Source organism: Perca fluviatilis, chromosome 20, assembly GCF_010015445.1.
Source record: "Perca fluviatilis chromosome 20, GENO_Pfluv_1.0, whole genome shotgun sequence".
Classification (NCBI taxonomy): Eukaryota; Metazoa; Chordata; class Actinopteri; order Perciformes; family Percidae; genus Perca; species Perca fluviatilis.
Window position 1 is genome coordinate 14,328,865 of NC_053131.1, and position 18,037 is coordinate 14,346,901.

At 42.3% G+C, this 18,037-nt stretch overlaps 1 long non-coding RNA gene across 1 annotated transcript in view; it reads left to right on the forward strand.

Annotated features, from left to right (window-relative positions):
* Nucleotides 1–18,011, forward strand: part of LOC120549741 — a 56,978-nt gene extending 38,967 nt beyond the window's left edge. The window contains exons 2-3 of the long non-coding RNA XR_005637423.1: nucleotides 16,042–16,193; nucleotides 16,718–18,011. This is a non-coding gene — a long non-coding RNA (uncharacterized LOC120549741). The remainder of the gene's footprint in view (nucleotides 1–16,041; nucleotides 16,194–16,717) is intronic.
* The last annotated feature ends 26 nt before the right edge of the window (nucleotides 18,012–18,037 follow it).

Consider the following 18,037-nt stretch of genomic DNA (forward strand, 5'->3'; position numbering starts at 1 on the left):
ATCAGTGTTGATTTTGAGGCGGGTTTAGGTGTGACGCAATGAGAAGCGTCTATCACCAACATAGGTGGTGATAGACAGATGGTTTATCCAATCAGCTAACCAGTATTTTCAGACAGCGGTAGCCCTAATTCTGTTAGCCGCTCGCTAATGCTTTTTTCTCTTGGATCCTTCTTTTGGAATATGGACCGGGAACCTGAAATGGTGCCTTTTATTCGTAAATTCTCGTTACACAAACGGCAAATATCCTTTACCGACATGTTGCTTGCTTGCTGAGTTAACAAGCTATGCTTAGCCTGCAGCAGCAGGGGTAGCCTGGCATGTGGTTGTATTTTCATACGCATCGTTGATCTGATTGGTTGATTTGGCCCATCTATCACCAACATAGGTGGTGATAGACAGATGGTTTATCCAATCAGCTAACCAGTATTTTCGCCCCTTCCCAAAAGTTCCCCAACGGTAAGTTCCCAGATGGATATGCCGAGCAAATGCGAAGCAATCCATCTGACGGAGTCAGGTTAGTTCTTCCCCGCATTGTGACTGGATCTTAATATGTAAATTACTTGGCCGGGCATGCACATCCTAATACCTAAACGACTCGCAATGATTTACAAAGACTACCAAAATAACCCATACGACCGTTCTATTTACTGCTGCACGGTGGCGGTTTAATCATGTGACCGTAATCATGTGACGGATCTATTTAATGTAAGAGGCGCAGTTTTAAACACTTAGGATCTAAGTAAAACTAATAAAATAAGAACGTAACGTGATGTCATTGCGTCACGGACTAAGGTCCGTAAAACTTGGTTAATTTCAAAAAGTGACAGTTGACTTTTGATTTCACACGGGACACAAAGCCTGGTCTCCTGAGTGAAAGTCCTGTTTTTGTTCGGCGCTCTTATACTTTGTCCCCTTCCGTTCTCGTCTCCTCTACACCCGTGAGAGGTTGTTTTCTGGGTGAGGAGGGGCTGTGTAGACAGGCGTCATTCATTTTGAAATTTTGCGAGTGGAGACTTAGCTTAAGCTGCTACTTGTAGCTTGTGATGTGCCCAGATGTGGGTTGATTTTCACTATGACACACTACAAGAGATTAAACAAGCAAATATCCCGTCTGGCGCTCATTTTTGTCCCAGATGACCCCTCGTCTGTCTTGTAAAATAAATTATTATTTATTATTATTATTTAGTTTATTAATTTTCATTTTACAATTTCTATATACTCTGTGTTCATTTTCTGTATGCTCTGTGTCTTTGTGTTGCTGCATACTGTAGCCTCCTTTAGTTGTCTCATTATTTAGTGCTTTCTCTGACAGGACAGCACATTCCTCCAGAGCACAAGTGACACCATATAGCCTATATGCATACGGCGGGAATATGTCATAGGATAAAGTGAAGGTCAGTTTATCTCCATAACGGTCTGATGTGTCCAATATCGGACCGATGTTGTGTACTCTGTGTTTGGCATGCCTGCTGCTGAGATATACCTACAATGTGCTGTGTAGCCAAATATTGCTCAAACCCTCCATGGAATCTTATTTTGAAATCTGGCGATGGATCCCAAAGTTTCGAAAGAAACCAAAGATGTCGGTCTGCAGTCTGGGGTAAAGTGTAAAACATCATTGACTAAATGAAGAAGCCAAAAAAAACAACTCTTGGATTTGAATATGTTGAAGAGTTGGAACAACCTACTACAGAATACGGTATGATATATGATATTGTGAGTGAAATAATATGATTTGAACAACATTGAAACTACAGAAGGAGAAAAAAAAACAAGGGGACAATGTTTAAGGGATAAAACATCCTCTTAGTAGGGAAGATTAAAAAAAATGTATGGTATGAATTCATGCTACACCATCGTAAAAAGTTTTTATAATGAGGTAAGATGAATAAAATGAAATAAAATTAAATGATATTCTCTAAATTTCCTTTATTTGGTTTCAAATTTGAATTTTAACCACACAATGTAATGAGGATGAGCCGAATGTAAGCTGCAAGCAACTCACGCCTTCAATAAAACATGAACTCCTAGTATTCTGAAAGGTATGATAACATAATATTTACAGTTATTACAATAGTGCTTGTTCTCTTTAGTAATGCAGAGTGCAGTCAAGGGATAGACTTCTCTTTGCCTTTTGGGAGCCACGCCGACTTGTAAGATATAATACAAACAGACACTTTGGCGGTAATACTGTATAAACAGACGCTTCTTTTCCCAGTAGATGTTCCCACAGCTCATAATGTTTCCTCTTACCAGACTCTCTAACTGCTGACGCTGACCGAGGGAATATATAAAAAAAACAGAGGGTTAATGAGGTCCAGGTGCCGCTCCTCATCTCTTTCCACCTCCCAGCCACAGCTCCAACCCGCCCCTGCCTGCTGCATCCACCTCGACGCCAACTAGCGTTCAAAATGCCCGGCGACACCTGAGAGCAGGGAGTGTGTGCAGCGAAACAAAAAAAACTGACAATATTTATCACCTGCCTCAAACAAAACTATAGCTGCTACAGAAGAAGTTAGTGTCACATTTTAAAGAAATGTGGCCTCTAAAATTACTGCATTTAGCCTTTGTCCTTTTTTTTATTATTATTATTTCAGTGCAGTCACAGTTTGGCAGGAGAGGATTTCATGCCGAAGACACAGCCACTCTAGTGTAGGGCTGCACGATATGAGGAAAATATCTAATTGTGACTATTTTGACTGATTTTGACAATATTGGAGGGAATCATTTTTGTATCATTACTCTTATTTTCATTGAAAAATATTTAAATTAAAATTACTATAGTGTAATTTTTGCGAGGAGCTGTACCAAAGAAAGATTTTTTTTTCTTACATCTGATGGATAGGATTTGTAGCCCGGGACGTCTCTGCAGCACCACCATACTTCATTTAGAAGGGTTTGACACATATTTTGTCTTAAACTAATAACTGTGGCCCCCTGCGATTTGGAAATTGCACTAGTCCATATTGCGATTTCGATAAGATTGCGATTTAATTGTGCAGCCCTACTCTGGTGGCTCGGTTAAGCTGTACTTTTGCATTAAATGCTAGCATTAGTTTACCGTGCCATAGATCGGTAGCCTTCCTGCTCTGCGGACCATGAATATCTTTACTATTTACATTTTTTATTCATCCAAAAGTTGTTAAGTAATCAGCATGGACCTAAGTGGTGGACAGATAATAAAAAATATAAGATCCATTTTTGGGGCATTTTACCCTTTAATAGACAGCTGTAGACAGGAAAGGGGGGAGAGAGGGGGAAGACATGCAGCAAATGGCCACAGGTCGGACTCGAACTCTGAGTCGCTGGGTCGAGGACTGAGCCTCTGCATATGGCACCCACATAGGCGCCCACATTGGGCACAGTGTATATTTTCACTTAACCCACCTGTTATCTTCAGGTCAAATTTGACCCATTTTCAAAAAGTTTCCATATCAGAAATTTGTGTTTCTTTCAACCAAAATTGTAAAAAAAGTAACATGCTCTTCACAAGTAAAATAAATGATCAGTTCACTACTTTCATTGAATTAGGGTATTTTGTTCAATTTTATAGCATTTGAAAAAGAAATTGATAAAAGAACGTTGAAAAAAGTGACAAAAATGTCAGAAAAAGCTTTAAAAAACGTGGCAACAAAACAAGAAAAATGTCACAAAAAATAGCGCAGAAAAATCAACAAAAAAGGTCGGGAAAAGCGACAAAAGTGTCGAAAAAAACGACCAAAACGTAGAAAAATTAAATAAAATTTTGACCCAGAATAACATCAAGGTGCATGGTCGACAGGAAGACAACACAAGTGTTAAATTGTCTAATTATTATACAACCCTCACCTTAGCATTGAAGTCTCATCTCCAGTTCGCCCAAACGAATCTTGTAAAAGCACTGCCTGAAGACACACTTTTTTGAAACCTGGTCCCAGGGTGAGAAAAATTTGAAAACGCCGCCCTTGCGTCTTCGTTTGGACGGCGAAACCGCATTCTTGCGTATCGATGATGTCATCGCCACACCCCTCGACCTCTAGCCTTCGACCTCTTATCCCGCGATGACGTCTCATAACAACAACAACAATGGTGGACTAAATGCTTGTGTAGTTTCTGGTTTCCTTGCACTAGCCATTTTTGTCGTCTTCTTCATGTGTTTGGTTTCTTCTTCTACTGTCTGTTTGTATACAGCGCGCAAGCTTTATGCGAATGCTCCGCCTCTTCTTCTCATTTTTTTGGTGAATTTCTGTAGCAGAAACAGCGCCACCTATAGGCCTGGAATATGAAGTAGCGTGTTGAGTCATTTACAAACGGATCTGTTTGGACGCAAATATTCTTGAAACTTTGCCAGGGAAGACGAGGGGAAAAAAAAGATAATTTTGGTACGTGTGGACGTGGTGGTAGTTAAAGAAAAAAGAAAAAAGAAATCATTTTATTGTGGAAATACTACATTTGGATTCCTGCTAATATCCAATCAGTTTCTTTACCTAAGGCTGTCCTCAAAACTTAATTTAAAATGGTTTCATAATGTTTTTAAAAGATATTCAGCCTTGGTGAAGGCAACAATTAGATGATTCTATAAAAAAAAACTTCAGATGATTCATAACTTCATAGTAGCCTAACTCATGATTCATTTTACTACAATGATAATTTAGTGTGTAATGTATGAGGTGGATATCTCAAGTTTGAATTCAATTACTTAAATATGTCGTACAAGACACGGACAGGAATAGCATAGCAAATACATTGCGTCTTTACTGCAAATTTGACTCGTTATTAAGAGTCTTTCAAAGAGAAAAGTTTATTTCTTTACAACTTTCTCCAACCGTGTAATGCGTCACTGTTTACGGCTGGGGGTCAAGGGTGTTTGACGTTGAATCATAACCCAGCAAGCTTTGTCGGCCTCAGAGCGGCTTCCGCTGGATTTCGTAGAAGTAATAACCTTTGGATTCAGGGACATCAAAGACTTAAGCAATACAGAAAAAAAAAAAAGTTGTGTTCAGAATGTGGAAAAAGAAAGACCTCTATGGGAAAAAAACACATTCAGGCAGTTTGGCGCTTTCAACAGTTAGGGCTAACTTAGCCTTGAGCTACATAACGGCTTTCTGTAATTTCAGACATGTTAGCCACTTGTTGACGTTGTTCAAATGTTGTAGCTTTGTCAGAAAGTGGTTTGTCACAACATCAGCTAACTCCTACTCGCACATTCTCTCGTCTGCTCTGTTTTCCCTGACACATACTATCTGATGTCATATCAGATCCATTTCAGAAACGTTGGCATTGAAACACTTGTGTAAAGAAGTTGTATTGCTACTGAAAAAAGTTCCACTGAAACATAAAACACAGGCATTAAAAGATATTGTATATTATTTTGATATTTTTTAGCATGCTGGTGTGTGCTCTGGTTGATTGGCATTTCTTTAAACCAATCACAATTGTCATGGGCGGTGCTAAGCACCGGAAAAAGCAGCGGTGCTGCGGCAAAATAGCCTCGGGAAGGAACTTGTTTTGGTGGAACATGTGTACGTTCAAAAGTTGTTTTAGTCGTGCAACAGAAAACTCAGATTGGACAGATAGTCTACCTAGCTGTCTGGATTTACCTTGCAGAGATCTGAGGAGCAGTTAACCATAGTCCTCCTAAATCCACCGGAGTTTAAAATGCCAACACAAAGAAAGCCCAAGGCAACGGATATCCAGCCCAAATGAGTAAAATCCAGCAGAATTTCCATCGGCAACGGAGCAATCTCAGAAGTGGAACGTCGTAGATATAGACTAACCCGCCGGTAAATCTCCGCTGGATGACTCGCAACTTTCCCTCTTTAGTGATTAGCTTAGCACAGCACCATTACAGCCATAAACAACACTGGCTTGGCTGCGTAATCCTCCCCACCTCCACCCTCTCGTCTCGTCTGGTTTCAAAAAACCAAGATGACCCTGAAAAGGAGTGGCATGGAGGAAAAGTCAGAAGATTGTCATCGAAAAAACACATCAGAATGCAAAAAACTCAAAATAATATAAAATAACTACAACTGTACAAGTGTTTCCTGTTTTAGTTCAAGTTTTGTTTTCACTGCCTATTTACACTCACCTAAAGGATTATTAGGAACACCCTACTAATACCGTGTTTGACCCCCTTTCACCTTCAGAACTGCCTTAATTCTTTGTGGCATTGATTCAACAAGGTGCTGGAAGCATTCTTTAGAAATGTTGGCCCATACTGATAGGATAGCATCCCACACACCATTACACCACCACCACCAGCCTGCACAGTGGTAACAAGCCATGACGGATCCATGTTCTCCTTCTGTTTATGCCAAATTCTGACTCTACCATCTGAATGTCTCAACAGAAATCGAGACTGATCAGACCAGGCAACATTTTTCTGTCCAATTTTGGTGAGCTCGTGCAAACTGTAGCCTCATCCTATTTTTAGTGGAGATGAGTGGTACCCGGTGGGGTCTTCTGCTGGTGCAGCCCATCCGCCTCAAGTGTGTGCGTATGGTTGCTTCACAAATGCTTTGCTGCATACCTCGGTTGTAATGAGTGGTCATTTGAGTCAAAGTTGATCTTCTATTAGCTTGAATCAGTTGGCCCATTCTCCTTTGACCTCTAGCATCAACAAGGTATTTTCGCCCACAGGACTGCCGCATACTGGATGTTTTTCATTTTTCAGACCATTCTTTGTAAACCATAGAAATGGTTGTGCGTGAAAATCCCAGTAACTACGCAGATTGTGAAATAATCAGACCAGCACGTCTGGCACCAACAACCATGCCATGCTCAAAGTTGCTTAGATCACCTTTCTTTCCCATTCTGACATTCAGTTTGCAGTTCAGGAGATTGTCTACACCAGGACCACACCACCCGCGGCGCTACCATTGGGCCCGGGTGGGTCTGGGCCCACCCATTTTAGGTCCGGGCCCGCCCATTTTGACCCAGCAGTTCATCCAATAAGCAGCCCGAGGAAAGCTTTGAGTGAAAGCTTCTCAGCCAATCAGCGGCTTCTACCCCACGTGTGGACTCTTAAGCCTGCCCACAGGCTGCATCTTCACCAGCAAGTGATCCAATGAAATGAATGACGTTTGCGCGCAAGCTTTTCAAGTAAGCTCAATGAGACAGACACAGACTGTAGCTATTAGCTAATATGAAACGCAAAGCAAAGCAACTTGTTTTCATTTAAATTCAGCAAGAAACGCTCCGAGGAGCAGGAAGAGGAAACTCCTGCCATTTTAAGTAACACGGTTACAAGTGACCATCCTGCTCGGCCGCCCTCTCCCCATCAAGTCCTCCCGTAGCCACCCCCGCACACCAGCAAGGCAAGTAGGCTAACATTAACGTTAGTGTCTGGCTGTCTATAGTGTTTTGGCTTATTTTAACTGGCCCATCCAGTTGCTGGAGGCCCACCTACAATCAAAATCCTGGCGCCGCTAGTGGACCAAATGCACTGAAGCAGCTGGGATTGGTTGATTAGATAATTGAATTAACAAGAAATTTAAGAGGTGTTCCTAATAATGCTTTAGGTGAGTGTATTTCTTTTCAATGCCAAAATGCACTGCCCCTGTTCTAGCTCCATGCTAGAGTCTTGCCAAAAACAGGGTACACTGTAAGAGGAAATTGTCACTGAAAGTGAAATGTCACATCATTCTTATCCCTATTCAGGGCTTCCAAAGTGCACATTGGCCGCACTTCTGTGCATTAGATATACAGACAGTGAAGAGAGAGAAATTTAATGCTAAGATGCTTTCTGGAAACGCAGCCAAGGACACTAAAGGAAACCAGAAGTTGCGCTGCTAAGTGGATTATCACGGTCAGATAAAGAAAATGAAAGTCCAGTCCGGTGCAGGTGGACAGGAGCTCGCCCTACAAAATCAAGTGTAAACAGGTGCTCTGTGTCCAATTCGGCTTTTTTTCTGATACACTGTTTGATCTTGAGTGAAAGAGAATGACTTCAAGTGCGTGCCTTTAATAGAGAGTGAGGCAGATGGAAGGATGGAGAAAGAGAGTGCACGGTTCAGTGTTTCCATGAGACCGGAATGAGAGATGGAGAAAGCGAGCTGGAAGGCAGTCAGGTGTAATGCAGCAATAATCGAGTGAAGAGAAATATAGGTTGAACGGGGGAAACTGGAAGATCTTGGAAGCAAGAGCAAAAGAAGCTCCTGAAAGTAGCAACTCTCACATGACAGCTGTGTGTGTATGCGTGTGTTGTTTTATAACCAGCCCATTATTTGAATAAATGAAGTCAAAGACTCGGCAGAGCTGTGAATGTGCGAATGCTGCATTTACATTGCAACATTTAAAAAGCCCTTCTGGGTTGGAATGAGTTGAACAGGGCAGCACATTGTGCTCTGCTGAGTCGGCTCAGCTGTGCTGTTTTTGGGTAGTTTGCTGCGTATTTATTAGATTCAACAATTGTGTTTGCAGCTGTCTAACCTCTTGTGAAGTCGCAGGGTAATCTTACTTATAATTGCAAATTCACTGTCATAAGAAGTTTTGTCGAGCTTGAAAAATGCTAAATAAAGACCTGTGCAGCATTTGGTTTAGATGTGGGTGGCTTAATATATTTTGAAATGATTTACCGCAGCATCTTCAAGTGCTGCAGTCAACATCGACAGTGCCCCGGTCTCCCATCGTCTCTCATCATTGTGGGAATGAGTGAAATTCATTTTGCCATCAACTGTCCACATGTGGCTGAAGTATACGAGAGCAGTTTCTATAGAGGCAGAAACAGTGGGGGAGAGGCAGAAGAAGAATGTCCTGTGGAGTGACTGAATGAAAGAGGAAAATAAAAATGAGGGCAAACACAGCAGACTCCAAAAAGAATTCTCAAACAGAGCTTTTACACCTTCCAAAAACACCTATGGTGTCAATCTAATTCCTCTTTTCTCATCAAAACACTGTAATCAAGTCTTATATCATTTTACGTATATAATTAAATTTTTAAGTGCTTGGTAGTGCGGAAATAAGTTGATTAAATAATTAGTTAATCAACAGAACATTCATAGCTAACAAATTTGACAATCAATTAATCATTTGTCATTTATTATGCAAAAAGGGGCCAAATGTTAGTTGGTTCCAGCCTCTCAGATGTGAGTATTTTCTTATTTTCTCTGTTACGTATGTGATCGAATGAAATATCTTTCGTTTGGAATCTGTTCTGTCATGTCAATAAACAAACCCGGGTGCTTTTTTAGTATTCAGGGTAGTAAGTGTCATTCAGACAACAAAACAAAAGTGTAATGTAAAGTACATGGTGGACAGATTTTTAACCGGGAGGAGAAGAAAAACAGGTGAGGCTCTTCAAATAGAGACGTCGAACAATTGTAATCAGTCAAGCCGGAAGTCAAGAAAAAAGCACAAAGAAGGCCAATGTGGTCAAAGGGTCACTGTCAACGTAACAGGAGAGACCGTTGAGGCTGCACACATTATTAGATAACAGATCTTTTTAGCCTCCAAAGAGGGGCATGACAGACAGGCCCACTGGACAAGATAATGACTCCATTAATTGAAGAATAATTAACAGATTAATCAGTATGGAACATTTAGTCAGAAAATAGTTTGTTGCAGCTCTACGCTTGATCATTAAAGAGAACATTCAATATCAAGATTTCAATATTCAGATTCAGGATCCAATCAAGTCATCAAATCGATCAATCACATAAAGTATCTGCAAGTGAATTGGCAGGAAAGCGTTGCCTGAGGAAGAAATCTGCCCAAGCAGCAGCAGCGCAGTGACAGCAGCAGTGGGTCTCGTAACACTCAGCTCATGAACTGCGAACACTTCCAGCCTCTGGGTTGTGTTTGCTATTGTGGCCCCCGATCCCATTGTCCCACCATTGTTAATGATAATGTCAGCGGTGACGGGTGTTGTGAGGTGTGTGTGTGTGTGTGTGTGTGTGTGTGCACTTTTACAGTATGCTTGCAGAGTGTAAAAGCCTTTGTGTACACTGTATTAGTGTGTATCAGAGCTGTGTGTGCGTGTGTGCGTGTGTGTGTGTGTGTGTGTGTGTGTGTTGTGTGTGTGTGTGTGACCAGAGGTGACCCAGTGGTGTCCCTGCTGGTCCAGAGCAGGGATAACACCCTCTGGAGGCGACGCTCATTAATCATCCCATTCAAACACCGAGAACGCAATCCTTCCTCCCATCCTCTCCTCCTCCTGCTCCTCCTTCCCTCTCCTCCTCTTCCTCCTCCGCTCCTCCGTACCAACGCTCCGTAATGGGGTCACTGCTCCCATTTAACAGAGACAGACCGAGGAGAGAGAAAGGAAAAGGGGAAGGGATGGAGGGATGAGGGGGACATAGTAAAAACAAAGTGAGATTAAATTAGAAGTAACGAAGGGGGAAGGATGGCGAGGGAGGCAGAAATAATAAAAAGAGGGGGAGGGAGATGGGGGAGATAGGAAGGAAATAATTACAGAGGGAGGTGTTTGAAAGTAGGAGCGATTAAGAGGAGAGTGAGGGGTAATAGAGTTACGGAGAATAAGTAAAGAGGGAGGAAGGGGGTTAAAAATAATGTGCTGAAAAACAGTAAAAGTCTTTCCCCTTGATTAATGTTGCGACAGAGAAAAGCATAACATTGTGTTCTTTAGAAATGTGGAGAAAAATCTTTGGAATATGCCGCTGTGGGGACCCAGCACTAATTATGTGACTTTGTGCGTGTGTGTGTGTGTGTGTGTGTGTGTAATTCATTCTTGTGCTGGAGGACAAGCATGTGTACATAACCAGCACACACAAAGATGCACAAAAGCTGGGACAGGCACATAGACACACACACACACACACACACACACACTCACTCACTCTCACACACACTCTCTAGCTAGCTAGCGAGCAATGCCAGGGGACCTCGGTAGAACTAGGTTCCTCCTCCTGCTGCATTATTCTCTTTGGAATGTTGTTTTTATTTCCTGGTTCGAAACTGTGGTGCATCGCCCCCGGTTATCTGGCAACACACACACACACACACACACACACACACACACACACACACACACACACACACACACACACACACACACACTGCAACGCTTCACTCATCCTTGTCCTAGAACCACTTTCGAGAGAACACCCTCTGACAGATGCCCCAAACAAAAAAGAAACTGGAGGCCAAAAAAAACACCCATCTAAGCCTGACAAAACGAAAAAAAAAAAAAAACGTAGTTTCTCTCCCTCACTGGGCGTCCCCTTAAAATAACAAGTTAATTTTGTTTCCTGGTGGGCTGTGAGATGTCGTCGTCCCTCTGCTGTTAAAGCAAAAAGTTAGACATTTTGGGAAATTTGCTTTCTGGCAGAGAGTTAGATGACAAGATTGATATCACTCTTAATACTTGTGCAGTAAATGTGAAGCTATAGCCAGAAGGCACTTAGCTTAGCTTAGCGCAAAGACTGGAAATTATGGCAATCAACTAGCACGGCTCTGTCCTACAGCTAAATAATGAACTTGTAATATTTTGGTTTGTTTCCCAAACCTCTCCTGGAGTTCCCCTTATCCTGCATGTTTTACATCTCTCCGTGCTCCAACACAGCCGAGTTCATAACAAGTTTATCATTTGAATCAGCTGTGTTGGATGCATGCGATACATCTAAAACATGCAGGACAAGCGGTACTCCAATAGAGGTTTGGAAAATCCAAAGGTTTTCACACTGAGGAATGCCTCCACAGGGGGGCGTGGTGCATAGGGAGAGATGTGGGACTAGAGGTGGAAATTTCTAATCGTGAACGTGAGGCAAAGACAGGTGCATGCTGGTATTCTAAGAACAACGGGAAGTTTTTGTAGTTTGGCTTGCATCACAGCTCATGGGGGCAATTAAGATACTTTAAACCCCTCCTTAGCACCTGATTGCTGCGATTTGTTTCAAAAGTAGAACCCACAACTCAGTAAAATCTGAACACAGACATGACACGCAGTTTTTCAGATTCAGTGTGACTTACACTTTCAGAGGATAGCTTTATCTCAGATGTGCGAATAAACATCCATAAACCCGCTTAAAGACAATAGAAAAATGTTTCTTATAACTCCAGAACTTGCCTGAGAGTCATCACACTTTGAAGTTTCTCTTCAGTATCAAAGTAACCCAGTGCTAGTTGTCTGTACATCCAATGGTAGATTGTAAACAATAACGGCTCACAGCTAATTCAGCATATTTTTAATGGTGCCAGTTTGCCAAAATGTGATCTTTAGAGATATTGGTGCAAAGCCAGGCTAGCTGTTTCCCCGTTTAAAGTCATTGTGCTAAGCTGAGCTAAGATCACCTTATATTTAATGAGTGGTATCAATCTTCTCATCTAACCCTCCACCAGAAAGCGAGTAAGCCAATTTCCCAAAATGTCGAACCATTCCTTCAAAGTGCTGCGGCCGAAGACAAGATCATGGCTGTTCCTTATAGTAGCAGTGATTTTACCCAACTCAGAGCGGAGAGGTCTGGGCATTTGGTGTCGACTCAGAAAGCTCTGTCTGCCAGAGACGAGGAAGCTAATTTATATAAGAATGGGATGGAGATTAAGACCTCTGAGGGTATTATGGATTTGGGGAATTAAGCATAATGGATTTCATGTAGGGCTTTCTTTTACGAGTCCCCAGTTGGAGAGAGGTATGCAGTCGTGAGAGCAGATCTGATTCATTCCACGGCTGAAAAACTGGCACGTGCACGTACAGTACAAACCGCTTCTCATTCAGTAAACACACACACATACACACACGCGCACGCACACACATGCACATCTTTTCTTATACCCACATTCATATAAACAGCAGCTCCCCGGGATGAGCCATGGCCCCTAAACCGTCTGAACTAAAATGCCTTTTGTCATTCCCAAGTGTATATTTATGAAGATTTTACACTTCTATTTCACACTGCTCTGGGTTTTTGAAACATGGATTGGTGGAAATCATCAAAATGACAAACATATAAAACACACAATATGCCAAAAGACTGCACAACGGTTTGTAATACTCACAGACAGGATTTTAAAACTCGGGAAAGTTGTCAGGGCCGTAACTATTTAATCTTTTGTCACGCTGATCACGAGGCTAACCGTAGATACTTTATGGCATTCGTGTGACAAAGTGAGCCAACAGGAATACAAATATAAATTAGAATACATTGGAATAAAATCAGGAAAGAATAGTTTCCTCTAGACAGATTTTGAAGACTGATCGTTAAAAGTGCAAGGGGTGAACATAAAGACACGAATACCTGCAGGCTACAATTTAATGCAATCCAGTGCACCAACATCCCAACCCATGGCTTCAAAACTTAACAGAAAATAATTAACTGCAGGTTTAGGTCAAGTAAGGGCATGAAATATAAATACTGCTATTAAACGTTAAATGTCACTATTAAATATTACTTCAAATTGTAATAAAGTTCCAATGTTACAGTGCGTACCATGCATACTGATGATTTTGTTTCGGTCTTGCTTCATCTCTCTCACACACACACACACACACACACACACACACACACACACACACACACACACACACACACACACACACACACACACACACACACTCATGCATGTACCAGCAAGCCTGAACTCCTCAACTCTCCACACACACACACACACACACACACACACACACACACACACACACACACACACTTCACTAGAGTAACATAGATATGCCTGTAACCTTATATTACAGGCATATCTACTTTCCCATTACATGAAGTCATTTGACCAGTTGTTAGTATAAACATATTGCTTGGTGCAGCTGTAAAGATTTTGTTTGTTAGTGTGATGGTTTGCTAACTAGTGTCTCTTGAGCGCTACTGAACATAACTCCAGTTGATATCAATATTTTCAGTCGATTCACTTGTTACTATATGATGATGGATAGGTTGACAAAACAGCAGCAGACGAGGCAATGTTTTTATTGCACCGAATGCACACCTGTGTCACAAGTCTACCCAACGTGTGTGTGTGTATGTGTGCGTGTGCGTGTGCGTGCGCGTGCGCGTGCGTGTGTAAGAAAGAGAGCGAGACAGTTATTAAAAATACTGACTCTGGGGCATCACAGTGGCTTGGATGTTGGTAGTAAACTGTTTGCATTGGGACCCTTGCTGCGTGATAGCCGCCTGTCTCTCTCCCAAGGCAAAATTCCCCCCAAAGAAACCTGGGAAAAAAATGGACTTTAGGGCTTAGGGCAAAAATTTTACATTATAAGCTTCCCAAGGTGTAAATTACTCCTCATTGCAGGGTTATACTGATGTTATTGTCTTCCTGCCATTCCTGTATAGTCTTGACAGATAAGTGCCATCAGGGTAGCACCTAAAAACCTAAGGTCTTTTGAGAACTGATGAGTAAATCAAAATGTGTGAACTTTGTGTTACGGCTGGGTGGATTTAGATGTTTGATTCCATCGCTCTGGTGATGAAAAAGTAAAAAGAGGTCCCAGAGTTCCCCTCTATGCACAGGGCCCATAAATCACTGTTACAGTACGCCCCTGCACCCAGACACATAAACACAATCGCACTGCCAGTTTCAGAGCGGCAGATATTCTGGGTTATCTCTGTGAACGGGTGCCCTCCCCTGGCTCCCACTCCAGTCGCCTTTCCGCGCCAGATAAACATGTTCCAAACACTGGTTCAACACATGGCGACGGGCAGAGATTAAAACCGACTTAAGTTTATCATAAAATGAAGTGCAAAGTCGACAGTTGTGTGGCCCACTGCCTCTCAATACTAAAACCACCAGCTGGGGTATTTAGGAGGTGATTGGAGCTGTGCTATAGCAGCCACCAGGCACTCCAGTGCTGAGGTAGGCTCTAATCCTCAGCTCCTGGCTCACTCCTGACAGGGGAGGAAACGGGAAACATGCCGAAACGCGGTGGGGAAACACATTCACAAATCAGAATGTATGGTACGATCAACACTCTTATAGTTGTTTCAGAGAGACACTGATCCTTGTAGTTTTTGTTGTAGCTCTCAATCCAGCGAATGATTCATATATAGTGAATATTTAAAAAGCGGAAAATTGGATAAAAAAAAAAAATCAATAATAGCAATATCCGAGTGAAAATCATATTTTGAAAATACATTTGTAGCAAAAATACATCCGTAGTTTAACCTTTCTCATTATTACTTTCTGGAATGCATGATCAGCAGGTCATCTATATTCCCCCTATTTTTTTTTTTTTATTGCAGCAGGAAACTTTTTGGGATGTGTGGGGACTTAAAATCAGAGTGAAAATCTTTTCAAATCAATCTACTTCATTCAGAAAGTATATTTCTGTGAAAAATCTGAAAAAACAATAACTCCCTGGTTCTTCCATCCTCTCATCCACATTCTCCTTATTCTGTTCCTGATCTTTCAAACACAAACCTAGATATAAAACCACGCACACACACACCCAGACACACATACTGCAGCACAACGCCTGTAAAGCTCATGTGATGCTTTCAACGTCAACCGGGCCCGGTCCCTGCCATCTTAGTGTCTCCACACCAGCTTACTGGAACTGCAGAATGACACAGTAACAGACACATATCAGCTTACTATAATAACACCTAGCCAACACGCCGAATAATCCGCCATTTTGCTTCACAACACTGTAAATAAGTATTGTCATGTTACACTGAGAGGCCCGGAAATCTTCCTCTTCTGACCGTAACTGTTTGGCAGACACGTAATTGAGCTCAGAGTCTTTACAGAGATCATGTGGGTGGCGTCGCGTGCCGGAGAGCAGACACAAAGCAAAGGTGGCCAGAAAATGTGTGGCTTCACAAAGGCAAACATAGTATCTGTGTCTGCTTTACACATATACTGTAGGTACTTTCTTCTTCTCTGTGTCTCACTACCTACTGTAACTCTCCTCTCGCACACATATTAACAAGTCCTCCAGCAGCCTTAAGCCTGGAAACACCCGCTCGCTGATCTTTCTCCCCTTCTTTTCATCTCCTCCCATCCTCCCTCAAATCTCCCTCTGTCCTTTTTAGTCCCTCTTTCCCTCCCTACCTTCTCATCATCCTCTCCCTTCCAGCATCCTCCTTACCCTCCCCTCTCCGTCTCGCTCTCTCTCACTCTCTCTCTCTCTCTCTATGTCTCTCGCTCTCTTTGTAGGTATTTCCCTTGCTGATGTTGTCCATTGAGAGCCAGTGATTGTCTGTGGGTGAGAGCAGAGGAGAAGAGTGGAGCCGATTACTGCAATGCAGAGCAACCAAATAACATCACGGCGCTGCAGCAGACGCAGATGTGTGTCTGCATGTGTGCTTGTATGTGCAGTTTGTGTACATATTCAAATGGACTTTGTTCACTTGTGCATCTGTATTTGTATGGAGAAAGTGTGTGCACAGTTTGCAGCACTGATACGTGTGTGTGTGTGTGTGTGTGTGTGTGTGTGTGTGTGAGATGACCAGCTCTACCACAACTATTTGTCATGCCCAAACACCAAAGCTTCTGCAGCTATGCACTATGACTTTTAAATAGATCTCTTTTCACTGACATCAAACTATGCCCAACTGTGCATTTTTAATACCCCACATGTTTATGCAGAGAAGAATATGGTTTCATGACTTCACACTCACACTCACACACGCACACACACGCTCACAAACATGCACACACAAGTTCACTCAGAAAGGATCCGCCTATCACAGCTTGGGTTAAATCTATTATGCGAAATGACAGTGTTTTAATCAGGCTAATTGTCCAGCTCCTTGCCATGTCTCTGCCATCTCTACTTAACCGATGTCACAGCCGCACTGTTTTTATTTTTTTCTTGTTTTTTTTTTTAAAGGAATAAATGACACAGCGGTGGAGGAAGAGCGAGAGGCAATCTAAGCCACAGAGGCCCACAGGCGTTTGAAGTCTAAAGACGCTTTCATCCTCGACTCTTGGAAATGAATGATTTTTTTTCACACAGTGACAGGACAGCTCTGACAGGACCCAAACACATGAACCATAGCAAAGCTGTCAGATAGTCAAACACACATACACATACACGGAACGAGTCCAGAACAGAAAGTGTTGCAGAAATCAGGCGTTCACGGGCAGAGGATGTGAGAATGAAGCGTTAAAAAGTGAGGAAAAGAGAGAGAATAGGACGGAGAGAATGATGCTATAATTAGTCGTTTGTTGCTTTAACTGGCATTTAGTTTTAACTGGGCTTCTTTGTCTGTAGACACAATGGGGCTGATGTGGCATGAGTGAACTACACAGTTTAGAGGATTAAGGCTGGACTGAGGCTGTGGTGCCGCACTCCCTCTCTCCGTCACGCACACACAAACAGACTCTCAACTAGCTCCGCAAACACCCTGCTTCACACACTTTCTTAAACACACACCTACAAAGAAAGGCACACCCTACACACACACACACACACACACACACACACACACACACACACACACACACGCACACATACACACCAACGCGCCCACAGGGGGATTATCTGTGCAACAGAGTTCTGAACACTGAGAGTGAGGAGGCGTCTGAAGAACTGCACTCATCACCGAAGGATGGAAAGAGCCCAGCAGAAAGAAACAAAAAAAACACACTCTCTTTCTCTCTCTCTCACACATACACACAGACACACTTCAGTGCGAGCTACCTGTGTGTTGAGCAGCATATAGAACAGCATATCTCTGTGTGTGTCCTGTGAGGCTTCGCTGAAAGCCAGAGCACAAAGAGAAAAAGAAAGGGAAGGGAAAGTAGAGGAGAGAGGAAAGAACAAAATGGAAAGGTGAGAAGGAGAAGAAAAAGGGAAGCAAAAAAAGAAGAGAGCAAATCAAACGGAGAGATGAAAGTAGAAGAAAGGAAGGAAGATGGAGAAAATCATTAAGAAAGAAACAGGGCTGGCAAAAGATTGAGCAATTCCCAACCTTGGCCCCGGGGCCACCAGCCTTAAATGGCCTTATTTCACAAATAAATTGTATTGATTTTATACCATTAATGTGGTAGATTTCACACTATTAACTTCTATTTCCATCCTTTAGTGTGTTAGGAACCCTGCAGGCTCAACTCTCATCTGATCTCTAACACGCTGCGTGGACAAGCTCACAGGCTTAGCATACCTCGAGCTGTTTCTTTCATGCACTATTAAAGCAATGGAGAAAGT